General features: G+C 39.3%; 1 protein-coding gene across 3 annotated transcripts in view; it reads right to left on the bottom strand.

Moving 5' to 3' along the window:
• The window catches only part of Kansl1 (KAT8 regulatory NSL complex subunit 1), a 176,222-nt gene extending 170,827 nt beyond the window's left edge, over nucleotides 1-5,395 (bottom strand). Inside the window, exons 1-2 of one of the 3 annotated variants that reach the window (XM_023563369.2) lie at nucleotides 5,270-5,395; nucleotides 3,601-3,739 (exon numbers count right to left, since the gene is read on the bottom strand). The gene's annotated coding sequence lies outside the window, so the exon portion shown is untranslated. Of the gene's footprint in view, nucleotides 1-3,600; nucleotides 3,740-4,746; nucleotides 5,047-5,269 lie in introns of those variants that run through there. The other 2 variants (XM_003465917.5, XM_023563368.2) reach the window with 2 other exon arrangements.
• Between the last annotated feature and the right edge of the window lie 9,613 nt (nucleotides 5,396-15,008).

Here is a 15,008-nt window from a genome sequence, read left to right as displayed (position 1 = left end):
ATTCTGTAAAGACTTCTGGAGCTGGGCATGGTGGCACACGCCTGTAATCTCAGCACTCTGGGAAGCAGAGGCAAGAGGACCACAAATTCAAGCCCAACCAGGGCAATTCAGTGCTTAATGAGATCTTATCTCCAAATAAAACTTTTAAAAGGGCTGGAGATATAGTTCAGCAGAAAGGCCCTGGGTTCCATCTCCACCTTCCACAAGCACACATGAAATTTCTAGGGGGTTTGGTTTGTTTTTGTGGTGGTGAAGACTGAGTCTCATGGGTGCTCTATTACTAAGCTCCATCCATTTTTTGTTTTTTTTTAATCATCTTATATTGGAGATTTAACCTAGGGTCTTCACTCTGAGCTCCCAGGCCTTTTTTATTTTTTTTAGAGTCTAAATCACTAAATTGCCTGGACTGTGCTCAAACCTGCACTCATACTGAGTCCTCCTAACTCAGTCTCCCAGGGTACTGAGATTATAAGATTGCACTATGATACCCGGCTTTTATTTTTTATTTTGAAATAGGGTCTCATTGTGTACCCTAGGGTACTCTTGATCTTGCTATCATTTTGCCTCTGAATCCCAAGTAGCTGAGATTACAGGTGTCATGAGTTTTTTTAAAAGTATGTGTGAATCTGGGGGCTGGAGATTTAGCTCAGCGGCATAAGCTCCTGCCTTGCAAGCAGGCAGTCATGAGTTCAATGAAAAAGACAAAAAAAAAAGTATGTGTGAATCAATACAAATTTTTTGCTTTTCTTTTTTCTTCCCTTTGTGTAGCCCTACCACTGAGCCACAATACTTGTATCTTTTTTTTCCCCAAAAAACATAAAAGGGTAACATATACACACTGTTCTGCATCTTGATGTTACTACTTAACTGCATGTCTTGGAGACCCTTCTATATCATAGGAGGTTTCCTTTTACTTCCGTTCTTTTGCTTATCACAACACTTTCTACTTGCCTTCATCACCATACACCACTGTGTGTTGTGTCATGCACAAAGCAACCCCTCAGAACTACCTAAGACTACAGATTGTAGCTCTATGTCACATACCAAAGACCATACTTTCTGCGAAAAGGTACCTTGCATTCCATCTAGATCAAACACTGTAGTTTTCAAATTTTTTAAAGTAATATAGAAGAAAAATGTTAGTAAATAAAAAATGTATTTATACTTAGAAGATGGTTTCTACTGATTAAAAGATTAGTGGGGAAAAATTGTAAGGCAGCCACGTATCTATAGTCTCAAGTAACACGCAGGTATGCAGCATTGACTTCGCACTCTATATGCCCCCCCATGCCAGAGGCCTTTGGTACAACTTCAGAGGATACTATACTAAAATGCCCTGGGTTCACAGAGATTTATAAGTAAAACCTTTAAGATTACAGATAACTTAAAAAACAGGCCTCTCTGCACCTAACACCTTGTTTAAAACCAAGGAAACTAACATGAAATCTGATATATTGATCCCAAATTCTCTTCACTGCTTCCTACAAGCACACAGGCCACCAAATCTTGGGACTAAATGCTCATTACATGAAATATAAACATTTTTGGAATATTATCTGTTGTACCAACTTAAGATTAGGTTCAGAATATGTCTATAAATTTTAGTACTTTGGGGGTTGGGGATTTAGCTCAGCAGCATAAGTACCTGCCTTGCAAGCAGGCAGTCATGAGTTCGATCCCTGGTACCAATAAAAAGTAGAAAAAAAAAAATTTTAGTACTTTGTACAGAAAAAGAGTATTTTTTTAAATTGTGCTCATGTAAAGGATGTAAATGAATATTCCTAGTGTGGGGGGAGTACAAACAGCTGGCTTGGTGGCACATGCCTATTATTCTACATCTTTGAAGGCTGAGACAGGATTGCCAAGTTCAGGTCCAACCTGGGCAACTTAGTAAGACCATAAAATAAAAAGGGCTGCATGGAGCTCAGTGGTAGAGCACCTTTGGGTTCAATCTCCAGTAGCCAAAACAAGAAAAGGGGGGGGGGAGTAGTAAAAACAAAGGCAGATGAGGTGGTACATAACTATATCCCCAGCTGCTAGAGAGGCTGAGACAGGATCCCAAGTTTAAGGCCAGTCTAGCAACTTAGCAAGATTCTGTCACAAAAAATAAAGAGTCTGGTGTGGTAAACCACTTGTCAATAATCCCAGTTACTCAAAGGACTAAGGAAAAAGGATCAGAAGTTCAAAGTCAGTGTAGGCAACTTAGCCAGACGATACCAAAATAAAATATTTTAAAAAGGGCTGAGGATATAGCTCAGTGGTAGAACACTTGCCTAGCTTGCATAAGGCCCCAGTCTCAATTCCCAGTGCCACATAAAATAAATAAAAGTAAAAATGGATGAGGATGTAGCTTAGTGATATGGCACTTGCCAATAGGAACAAGGCCCTGGGTTTGATCTCCATCACTAAGAGAAGAGAAGAGAAGAGAAGAGAAGAGAAGAGAAGACTACATTTATACAAGGCTCTCCAATTCCTCAGTGATTTTCAAGAATTATGGTTGGGGATTTAGCTCAGCAGCATAAGTGCCTGCCTTGCAAGCAAGCGTGTGTTCGTGAGTTTGACCCCCAGTACCGATTAAAAAAAAAAAAAAGAACTATGGCTATATGGTTATTTCCCATGTAAGCTCTCCATCTCTACAGGGAGAAATGCTGAAAAAACTGTCACTTTGGCTTCCTTTATACTAATATAAGCACTCATCCAACAATAGCAGCTGAAACATAATTGAGGATAAGAATATAAGTCTGTATTATTTAAAGACTTTCTACAAGTTCAAATATTAGGTTATACAGACTTTAATTATCTACTGTAGCTGCAATTCCATAGACCAGATTACTACAAAACAATCTTCATCCTACTACAAACTCCAAAGGAAGGTGAAGCTGCTGGAGGGCTGAGTCTTTATTTGTGCCCTCTGTTTAGTACTCATGGAGAGTTCCTTGGGCATCTATGTAGAGATTAGAAAGACCATAAAAGAGGACAACCACCACACCAATGAGAGTTCGGTCACCTAATGATCACCTATCCACACTGCCCAAATGAAGTTTAACCTGTAAAATAAAATGACACAAGTGCTATGTGCTGCAAAGTGTAAAATCTCATGAATGGCCCATGGAGCAGCAGGGGAACTCTCTGAAGAGTTGTATGTAGAAACCAGCAGGTTTTAGAATGTTTCAATATACTATAGGAAGTTTCAGAGTAAACAAATGGTTAATGACACATCTTTTGTAACACATGAATCAGCCACTGATTTGCAAGAATGGGGCACACCCTAGTACCTATGACTCTAAAGTACCTGTTTGAAAGTAGACTTGGAAGTCTGAATTGCCAATCCACTCTACCAGGACTAAAACAGAATTTTACAAGTATGTAGACTGTCATAATTTAAAGTTTAAAAAGATAAATGCATCATTATAATGAAAGTTAACAAGAAAACTTCATTAATATTTTAACATCAATAGCAAAGAATAGCAACTAAATCCTAGGAACCTAATATACTGGTTTCTGAGGGAAAAGGAGACTGAAGAGTAACAAATTCAAGAATATTTTTGAACATAAAAAAAATTTTAAAGGCTAGTAATGAAAAAAAATAACACATCTTACCTTAAAAGGGATCCAAGTAGCATTCATAGTGTCAGGAATAGTTCAGACAATACTCAGAAATGAGCAAAAAAAGAACCTTAGTAATTCCTTCTGTCACCAAGAACGAACAGGTAGGAAAATTTTTGTTTCAAGGAAGCATCTGAAAGAGATGATTTTGATTCAGACTGAAAAAAAAAAAAAAAAAAAACCCCGCAAGAATATGCACTTAGTTTAAACTACCTGAAAAGAGACTTCAAGTTCTATTTGGCTCACCATATTAAAAAAGTACACATGATACAATCGCCTTTGAAAAAGTATATGTAGTTTCATGTATGTAAAAAAATGCACTTTACATGAAACGAGAAATATGTAACACATATTTTAGACAATAAAAAAATTGCTTAAAAAGAATTAGAAAACCAAAATCCCAGAGGAAGAAAAAAATTATCCAAGGTACTTGATAAACATTACTGAAAGTGATTTGTTAACTAACCATTTTAAAAAGACCCTTGTCACAATTTTAATAAATTAAAAATCTCTTTTGATCCCAACTATCCTAAGTTTTATGACATTTACAGAGCCAATTTTACACGAAAAATAAAATCTACTCTTGATCAGACTTCTACAAGCAAATAAAAGACCCCTCTTTTCTAGAAATCTTTAAAAGTTGACCAAATAACTTAAATTTAAGGGTGGTGGGGAGGAAACTTGGTTAGAGATAAGATGGACTACATGACCTCTTGCAGGATCCTTGTTCAAGTCCTAGACCTGAATGAAATTCCAGCTTAACCAGTTACTGCTTTGATTAAAATGGAGGCTTATTCAAGTAGGGACAAAAATAACAGCACTCACCTCTTTAAAAATAAATTTCACAAAATCAAGAAGTATCCTCATTTTAAAAATAACCTCTAGAGTGGCTTCTGGTTATGAGTTCGCCTCCGAAGATTTGGCATCACTTTCCCTACTACTCATCAGAATGGGGGGGAGGGGGGGAGGCCTCTCGATCTAAGTCTCAGGCGGGTTTGAAAGCCCCCCTAACCCGCAACCCCCATCTCCAAACAGCGGGAGAAGGGGGGGAGAGCCCCATTTCTCACCCACCCCTCCCGCCGCCGCCCCCCCCCCCGCCTCGGAACCTAGTCCCAAACCTACCCCCACCCTTGCACACACCCTCCAGCAGTAGGGCGCCTCATCCTGTCCAAGTCCATTGTTGGGGAGGGGGCAGTGGAGGAGTGAGCTCCGGGCAGGGGCGCCGGCGGTCGGGCCCCGCTCGCCTCAGGAGGGGGCGGCCCGCGGGATGCAGCTTCCCTTCCTCTCCGCGTCGGTCCGTCCCACCTCGGCTCGGCCTGGAGCCCCAGGCTCCGCTCGGCGCCCCTAGCTCCAGCCCGCCCCCCGGACAGCCAAGCCTGGAACCACTCAGCCACAGCTCCCGGCCCAGGCCTGCGGGTGGACGCGGGGAGGGGGGTCTCTAAGCGCCACACACGCGTCCCCGCTCCCCCAGCCCCGCCGCTTCCAGGGCCCTCGGCGGCGCCTGCCTCCCGGGCCCCTCATTCCCCCACCTCCCGTCCGCGTCGCCCCCACAGGGCTCCCCAGGAGGGGCCGCCTTCTCTTCCCCACCATCACCCCGACCCACTCGTGCCCCCACCCCCAGAGACACCAGTGCCAACGGCAGCTCCCCCAGCTCCGGACCTACCTGCACGGCTCAACCAAGCCTAGAAGTGGGGGCGGGGAATCTTCCGCCCTCCTCTGTCTCTCATTGGCCCGTCCAGGGCACATCGTGGGCACCATTGGCTGACAGCAAATGTCCGTCAGAACGATGGGGCGGGACAGAGGAGGAGAGGGATGCTGGTGCCTCTGCGTCTCTGTCTCTTATGTATCTCGCTGTCTCTATCTCTGTCTCGGCCCTTGGAAATGAGAAGCTTTGGGACTAGAGAGCTGGAATGGGGCCTGAGGAGGGAGGAATAGGAATCCTAGCAGTGCTTCACACCAGTAGGCCAATCCAAACCCCTTACCGAAGTCTCTTAAGTCCTCTTCTCCATCACCCCCAACCCCTGCCCCCTCACCCTTCTAGGTTCTTCATCCAGGAAGCGATGTGATGAAAAACTCGAGGCCGGAAGGCCACAGAGGGAGATTTTATACATGTACATAAAATATACACATACAAATATTTTTACATATAAAGTCAATCAAATATAAGATTGTGAGGGCCTAGAGAGGAAAGGGCACACACCTCACAGACAAGGAAGGACTTGAAATAAACCTGATTCGGTGTAAGAAGAAATCAAAAATCACTCTTAGAGCTGGTTAACAGTAGTTGCCTCCTGGAGGAGATCTGAGTGCTTAGGGATCAGGGGGAAGGAAGAAAATCTCATTGCTTTTTTTTTTTTTTTTTTTTTTTTTTTGTAGCTTTTAATTTCTGTGCCATTCATAAACATTCAAAAAAAATTTTAATGATTTTAAATTTTTAAATTTTAGGTCACAATTTAGCGAGGCATGGTGGCACAGCCTGTAATCCCAACACTTGGAAGGCTGAGGCACGAGGATTGTTGCAAGTTCGAGACCAGCCTGGGCTACAAAGTGAGCTCAAGGCCAGCCTGAACTACATAGTGAGACCTGTCTCAAAAAAAAACAAAAAAAATTTTTAGGTCACAAAACTAGGGGACACACAGGAAAATTGGGACATGCAGATATAGAAAAGAATCTTAATTTTTAATTTGTTCATGTCCAGATCCCAGGGTTAAACCCAGTGGAGGTATCCAGAGACAACTGAATGCTGGGACTTCAGAGTGGGTGGACAACCTGTATTAGAGAACATACAGGGTTCACAGCCTAAATATAGTGGTCTATGACATGCGAAAGGATAACTCCTCACCAAATATTAGCGACACCCACATTTAATTTCAAGAGGATGAAGAAGAAACAAAATAGTAAAGGTGCGTGAAAATTTAAGGCGCAAAAGGTCTCTGGCAAAACAATAACACTGTAAGAATAACACAGGTCTTTGGGCTGGGAATTTAGTTCGGTGGCATAAGCGCCTGCCTTGCAAGCAGGCAGTCGTGAGTGCGATCCCCAGTACCGATAAAAAGGAAAAAGACAAAAAAAAAAAAAAAAAGAGTAACACAGGTCTTAAGGTTCACTTAAGGGACTCATCTTAGGCCCTGGTAATGATGTAAGTATGAAAATCCAAAAAATACCTGTAAATCAGAATTCTTAGTTTTTTTCACAACACAGACCTTTTGAAAGTCTGGTAGTACCTATGGATCTTTCTCAGAATGTGCATGGGTTTCATTTTTTGTTTTTGTTTTTGATCTGTTGTTTCTCTTCTTTTTAGTACATACTTGCAGTATGTAATTCATTATGTGGAGTTGGTACATATACATAATACACCTTAATTGTTTTAAAATTCATAACATATGTAGGCATCCAAATGCAACCATCTATACTAAAACAGTTTTCACAATAGTTTTTTGGGGTTTTTCCTCCCCCCCCCCTTTGGCACAGGAATCAAACTCAGGACTTGGCATTTGCCAGGTAGGCACTTGTGCCACTGAATTATATCCCTGGCCCTTAAAATATTTCTAAAAGTATAATATGTGCATTTTATTAACATAATAACACCACTATAATTTTAAGGTCACGAGCAAGTATAAATGATATTTTAATATGTCTGTAACTATCAAAAAAAATTTGTGATTTCTCTTAATGATAAGATCCCAGATACTGCTATCACTACTATGGTTGACCTACTCGTAACTGAGGGAAATGCTAATTTTTTCTTGTATTATAGCAAAAATAAAGGTATATTTTTTTCTGTAGACCATAGATCAACAAATACTACCCTAAAGAAATCATCATTCCCACAACCTTCTGCACACTTAACTGCTCTTTGCTATCTCTCCTTCCTTCTGCCTCCAAACCTTCTCTGGCTCCTACTTGTGCCTGCAGACGCCTGACATCCCTGTGACATAAAGAACAAGGAAAATGTGAGAGTTGAAGGAGAAGGGGCTGGGAACGCAACGCAGTGTACAGTGCTTGCTTGCATGCGCCTCTGAGTTGATCACCAGAAAGGAAAAGGAATAAGAAACATGCTTGAAGTTTTACAGATTTGAGATGATAGAGAAAGGGGGCCAGGATGGGTTATCCTTCCTTCCCAAGAAGGAAAACAAGTTATAAAAAGAAAACATCTCCATCAGTGAAGAATTTTTTTCTCTGATTTGCTCAATTCTGCTTATATCACCCTTAGAAAGCATTCTCAGTCCAATTCTTTATTTCCTATTTGGAAACTGTGCCTACCTCTTAGGGTTGTTGTAAGGAGTAAATTTGTTAATCTATAGAATGAATTTTAAAAGTAACATGTGGCCAACAGTTTTTAACTATCATTATCATTATATTTATCATCTTGTATTCCAGGTAATTCTATGAAAATTTCTGGCATAATTATTTGTGTTAATGACATAGGTGTTATCAAATTAAGAGCAATAAGAAGCTTAATCACAAACACTTATTTTCCACTTCAGTGTTACACAGAATATTCTATTTCTTCTAGTATGTTTTTCATTTCTCTAAGGGAAGAATATCAGTGTTACTTCAAAGGCACTGTAAACTTAGAAAAAACTTGCTCATATTACCAAGAACTACCCTACAAATCTATAAAGACTAGCAATCCTTGTACATAACTGGTGGGAATGTAAACTTGTACAAGCACTTTAGAAAAGGCTTTAGTGGAGCTGGGGGTTTAGCTCAGCAGCATAAGTACCTGCCTTGCAAGCAGGTGGTTGTGAGTTTGATCCCTGGTACTGATAAAAATGAAAAAAAAAAAGGCTTTGGTGTAGTTTAATAAAATTTAAGATATCTATATTTTATGCCACAGAAATCCCACTATTAGATATAAAAGAAAATGCAGAATTTAGGCAAGTGCGGTAGTGTACACATGTAATACCAGCAATTGGGAGGCTGAGGCAGGAGACTCACCATGAGTTTGAGGTCTAGGCTACACAATGAGTTCAAGACTAGCCTGAACTATATAGTGAAACCCTGTCTCAAAAAATAAAACAAAACAAAAAAATGCCACTGAGATATTGTTTAATCTAACATCATAAAGATAAACAGTTTAACAGTATTGCATTGACAATTGAATAGAGAGGATAGTCATTGTTGTACATCATTGGTGAAAACAGAAATTTTTCCAACATTTATGTCACTAGGCAATACCCATCACAATTATTCTTAGTAGTGGTACATGCCTGTAATCTTGGCCATGCTCAGGAGGCTGAGGCAGGAGAATTGCTGCAAGCTCAAAGCCAACCTGGGTCACATAATGAATTCAAGGCTACCTTAAATTATATAGCAAGGCTTTGTCTCAAAAAAAAAAAAAAAAAAAAAACAAAGAAAGAAAGTATAAAGCCGTATACCTTTTAATTTGGAAATTCTACCTCTGGAAATTCACTTATTTCCCCAAAATATTTATTGGGCATCCTCTATGCAGCAGGCACTATTCAATGCCGTAGAACAGTGACAGTGAACCTTTTAGAGCTGTCAATGATAACAAATAGCGAGCTGCAGCACATATGCTATAGATTCACCACCACTGCCCTGAATTTATTCCAGTGATATATTCTCTGAAATTTGGAAACTTGGAGTTGTTTATGTGATTGTCACAGAGTTTCTCATGAGGAAAACTTTTGAATTTCAATCACAGACTGAGTTTGTATCAGAGCACATTAAAATTAAAAACTAAATGAACAGTGATATTATACTTCAATCTATCAAATTTCAAAACTCATGGAAGCGTTCAGTGAGATTTTGATCATGGCTGGGAATCCCCATGACTGTAGCTACCGATGAATGTGTTTTTATGTGCCTGGTGTCAGTGTTGAAAGAGAAATTAAAAGTGTACAGTGACACCTAAAACCATTTGGGATGAAAATTTTATATTTTTTATCAACCTGGTCCACAACAATCAGTGGAACAGGTTTGCAGGATTCTCTAATAAAATCTCCAAAAGGAGTTTATTTTCTGATGAAAGGCTGTTTGAACACCTTCCTAACATAACTTGCTTAACTACTTACAGACTCATGTGAGGCCATATTCTATTTTGTATGTTAAACAAATCTTATATATGGGGACAAATCTATACTATTTTGTATACAGCACTATTAAGAAGCTTTTGCACTATTTTTATCACAGTAATTTTAAAATATATAACAAACTAATGACTCTTGCTTAAAAATAAAAATTGTGGGGCTGGGGATTTAGTTCAGTGGCATAAGCACCTGCCTGGCAAGCGCAAGGTTGTGAGTTCAATCCCCAGCACCACAAAAAATAAATAAATAAGTATAAAATAAAAGAGAAATAAAAGTTGCAGTGTTGTATTCATGCTGAATAATAATCAGTAATTGTTTTTTTAAAAAAGTGTCTTTTTACCTATGGAGTGAAATGACAGACTGTAAAGTTTTGTTTGGAAATGTTCAACTTCTATTTTTCATTTGAGTTTGCTATTATGACATTACCAAACCACACACGTGTACCAAATTGGCAGAAACTTTAGCTAGCTATGCATCTTCAAATATTAGAAACATCATAATTTTAAAATTGGCCTTTTCATTTAAAAATAAATATAATAAAATTTAAAAGTATAATAAATATTTTCCCTTTTATAATTTTTTAATTCCTGTATATACCCAGATTAGTGATACACTTGTTTTGTTTTGTTTTGGTGCTGCAGATTGAACCCAGAGACTCAAACAAGATAAGCATGTGTTTTTCCACTGAGCTACATTCCCAGCTCTTTTGCTAGTTTGTTGACATTGTATAGGAAAATATGGGGGAAATAACACCTAAATGTACTTTGTTATAGGACTGATTAAATACATTGTGGATTGAATCGTAGTCTGTCATTTGGGTTGGCTTTGTGGGCAGGTGATCTGGGAGTCACATGATGATCCACGCTAAGAACAATCACTGATTCTTCTGTTGTCATTTTGGAGTGTGTGTGTGTGTGTGTGTGTGTGTGTGTGTGAGTGTGTGTGTGTGTGAGTGTGTGAGTGTGTGTGTGTGTGTGTGTGTGTGTGTGTGTGTTATACTGGAGATAGAATCCAACCGTCTCACATGTTAGGCAGGTACTCTACCACTGAATAACTTCTTTTTATTTTATTTTTTGAGACAGGGTCCTGCTAAGTTGCACACACTGACCTTGAATTGAAGATCCCCCTGCCTTAGCTCCCAAGTAGCTAGGATTGTAAACATGTATCACTGTGCTTGACTTTGAATTTTTTTTTTTTTTTGCTGTTTTTATTTTTATTCTGAGACAGGTCTTGCTTTGCAATTCAAGCTGGCTTTAAACTGACTATGTAGCCTAGGCTGGCTTCAAACTTGCTGCAGACTCTTGCCTCAGCTTCCTGAGTGCTGGGATTATAGGTGTGCCTCACCATGCCCAGTTTGAAATTCTTAATAATTTTACTTCTTAGATTTTGTCAGTGAACTCATGGAACAATGACGTTTCCTGAGCAGAGGAGATATGCACAGTTACATGTCACCATTCCTCGCCACCCTTTTTGCATACAGATTGGGTGAAACGTGATGAGCTGTAGGACTTGTGAGTGTGGGAGTTTGGCTACACTTTAAGGGAGACTAAGGTAAGGTTGCTACAGACGTGACTAAGGAAGCTGCACACTGAGAGCTCTGAGAGATCATGCTTTCCATTCAAACCACAACTTTTTCTAGCCCTGAAAGAAGGCAGGAGCATTGTAAGAACTATGAAAGAATAAGGCAGTGTGTTACATCCTTTGTTATACAAGTTACTTCTTCATAATAGACAGTCACTTACGTTGAAAATGATGGCAAAGAAGGAAAATAAAGACACAGAAACCCACACTTCCTCTTCCTTTCAAGCCTTCTGTATTCATCAGTAAGCAGTAAATAAAATGTGTATATATTAAGAAGTCAATCCAAAACCAAGTATCTTGATGCACACCTGTAATCCCAGAGCTCAGGAGGCTGAAGCAAGAGGATCTCAAGTTTAACGTCAGCCTGGGCTATGTAGCAGGATCATGTCTCAAAAAACAAACAGCTCTTCCTGTAAATGGCCTGAAGTGACCTATGAAAATGGTTCACTACTTTCTTGACCCAGAAAACCCCACAAAATCATGCAAATCAAGAGGCTCAAATCTTTGTGTTCCCTTTAAGAACATCCATGAAACTGCCCAGGCCTTCAGGGGTATGCATATCCAAAAGGCCACCAAGTATCTGATGATGTCACATTCAGATACTTGTTTCTTTATGTTTTTCTGGTCATTGAACATAACCAGGTGAATAAAGTGCCTCCGTACTTAGAGAGCTCATGGCCAGATTAACCCTTATGTGAGCTCCCCCTGCCACATTGAGATGATCCTTACTGAAAAGGAACAAATGGTTCCTAAATCAGAAGAGGAAGTTGCACAGAAGAAAAAGATATCTCAGAAAAAAAAACTGAAGAAACAAAAACTTATGGCGTGGGAATAAATTACACATAAAATAAATGCAAATAAAAGTAATGTTGCGGGGGCTGGGGATTTAGCTCAGCGGCATAAGCGCCTGCCTTGCAAGCAGGCAGTCATGAGTTCGATCCCTGGTACCAGTAAAAAGAAAAAAGACAAAAAAAAATTAAAAAGTAATGTTGCCTGCCATTATTAAAAAGCAAACAAACAAAGAAGGGAAATCAGAATGGTTGGCTTAGTTTTGTATATTTTCCCTTTTGGTAAGAACAAAATACATGTGGAAGTACAAAAGTACAAGCCACAAAATGCAAACTCTATAATTTCAGAGAGTCAACACATAAAGTAAGCACTCTTTAAAACTGTCACTACAGGGGCTGGGGATTTAGCTCAGTGGCATAAGCACCTGCCTTGCAAGCAGGCAGTCGTGAGTTTGATCCCTGGTACCGGAAAAAAAAAAACGAAAAAAAAAAACATAAAACTGTCACTGCAGCAGGCATGGTGGTTTACACCTGTAATCTCATGTAGTCAGATGGCTTACGTAGGAGGATTCCAAATCTGAGGGCAACTTAGTGAGAATTCCTCCGAAAATAAAAAAATAAAAAATAATAAAAACTAAAACTAAACTAAACTAAACTAAACCAAGTGTGGTGGTGGACACGTATAATCCCAGCACTTGGGAGGTAGAGACAGGAGGAGCGTCACGAGTTCAAGGCCAGCCTGGACTATGTAATGAGACCCTGTCTCAAAAAAACAAAAACAGGGGCTGAGGATTTAGCTCAGCAGCATAAGCACCTTCCTTGTAAGCGTGTGGTTGTGACTTCAATCCCTGGTACTGACAAAAAAACCCAGACAAATAATAACTAAAATAAATGAAATAGAAAAGGTTAGGACTGTAGCTCAGTGCACAGTACAGAGTTCAATCCTCATTTCCACAAAACAGACAGCAACAACAACAAACCTGCACTGAGCAATATAAACGTGAATGATAAGATTTCATGCTAATGCTTTAAACTTTAAAATTCTCTTTAAAATCTATTTTTTTTTTTTTTTTTTTGAATCGGGAATCACACTCAGGACCTCGCATTTGCCAAGCAGGCAATATGCCACTGAGCTATGTCCCCAGACCCAAATCTTTTTGGACAAATGGCCTCACATTTTCCTTTAGCACTAGGTCTATAAGTTAGATAACTGTCTTCTCCTTCACTTACTAATAGACTAATTTTGTCACATAGGGCAAGAGTTTTTGTTTTTGGATTTTTTTCTTGGTTTTGGTTTTGAGACTGGATCTTACTGTGCAGTGCAGACTAAGTTTGAACTCTCTCTAGTAGCCCCAGATAGCTTCAAACTGGCAGTCTTCCTGTCTCAGCCTCTTAGGTGCTGGAACTACAGGTATGCACACCACATTCACAAGAGTAAGTGAAATGGTCAGCATCTGTTTCCTTCTCCGTAAAACAGGAATAATAATCAAACCTGTCTTATAGTATTGTTGACAAAAAATATGATAGCTGGGTATGGTGGCACACATCTGTAATCTTAGCATTCTAAGAGGCTGAAGCTGAAGAATTTCAAATTCAAACCCAGTCTAAAGACTGACTTATCAAGACCTTGCACCAGAGTAAAAAAAAAAAAAAAATGTAAAGGAATGTGGATGTAACTTAATGCAAAGCCCTTGGTTCAATTCCAATACTGGAAAAAAAAAAAAAGAAAAGAAATATGCTAAGAGAAAGACCCAGAATAGTGTTCAATTAATACAAACATATTTAATATTATTATCACTATTTCTGTGTGGCTAGTATAAATAGTCATTTTTTAAAAAGAGGATTAACTATAGTAGCACTTACCTATAATTCCAGCACTCTGGCAGGCTCAGACAGGAGGACTGCCAAATTCAAACTCAGGTTGGACAATTTAGTAACTTCATTAAACCCTGTCTCAAAATTTAAAAGTAAAAAGGGCTAGGAATGTAGTTCAGTGCAAAGTCTCTGGGTTTAATCCCTGATATTGTAGATAAAAATATTAAAAACTGAAATTGAGGTTGGGGGTGATAGCTCAGTAAAAAAGCCCCAAAACAAGCCCCAAAACAATGAATTAATTAAAAATTTTAAAATGTAAAATAAAAAGAATTGGGGATACAGCTCAGTATGAGGGCCCTGGGTTCAAACCATTGTACAAAAAAAAAAAAAAAAAAAAGCTCTACCTCCATGGAACTCTAGAGAAAGCTCTCTGATCTCTGAGGAAAAAGGCATTGGTGTTTATGATGGTTCCACTTATGTAAAGGACGGAAAGAATGTCATTGTACGTGTACTTATACACACTTAAAGCACATTGTCTACATAAATATTACTGAGTAACATCAAAGAGAAGAAAATAGGTGAGGGTTTTGTTTTCATTTTGGTTATGGGGTTGCCTGGGTTGGTCTCTAATTTGTGGGCTCAAGTGAATCTCCTAAGTAGCTGAGATTGCAGGCGCCTATCACCTTGGGAGCTTGGGGATCTTTTTTTTCTTTAAGCTTTTGAACCATTTCAATGTACTTTATTAAATTAACATCGCAAATTAGTTGTAAGCTCCTTGAGGGCAGAAACTGTCTTCTACATTTTGTTTTATGCAACGCATAGAAGTCAAAGTAATTGTTACCCAAAACACACACACAAATATGCATGTATATATATGTATATTTGCAGGGCAAAGTTTACTTGAAAAAGCAAAAGAGAAAAATGAGGGAGAAACTGACTCTGCAGAGCAAGCTTGTGCCAAGGAAAAGAGTAAAAAGCAAAATGAAAGACCACTTGGGGAAGTAACATGGGCTGTGGTGAAGAAAGCCACCGTAGGGGCTGGGGATTTAGCTCAACGGCATAAGTGCCTGCCTTGCAAGCCGGCAGTCGTGAGTTAAAAAAAGAAAGCCACCATAACCAAAAATAGTTTTTTTCATGTAGAGTGCTGAGGATATTATTCAGAGGT

This window comes from Cavia porcellus, unplaced genomic scaffold (assembly GCF_034190915.1).
Source record: "Cavia porcellus strain 051 isolate PalLab524CR breed Dunkin Hartley unplaced genomic scaffold, mCavPor4.1 scaffold_32, whole genome shotgun sequence".
NCBI classification, from domain to species: Eukaryota; Metazoa; Chordata; class Mammalia; order Rodentia; family Caviidae; genus Cavia; species Cavia porcellus.
This window is presented reverse-complemented; position numbering and strand designations above follow the sequence as displayed.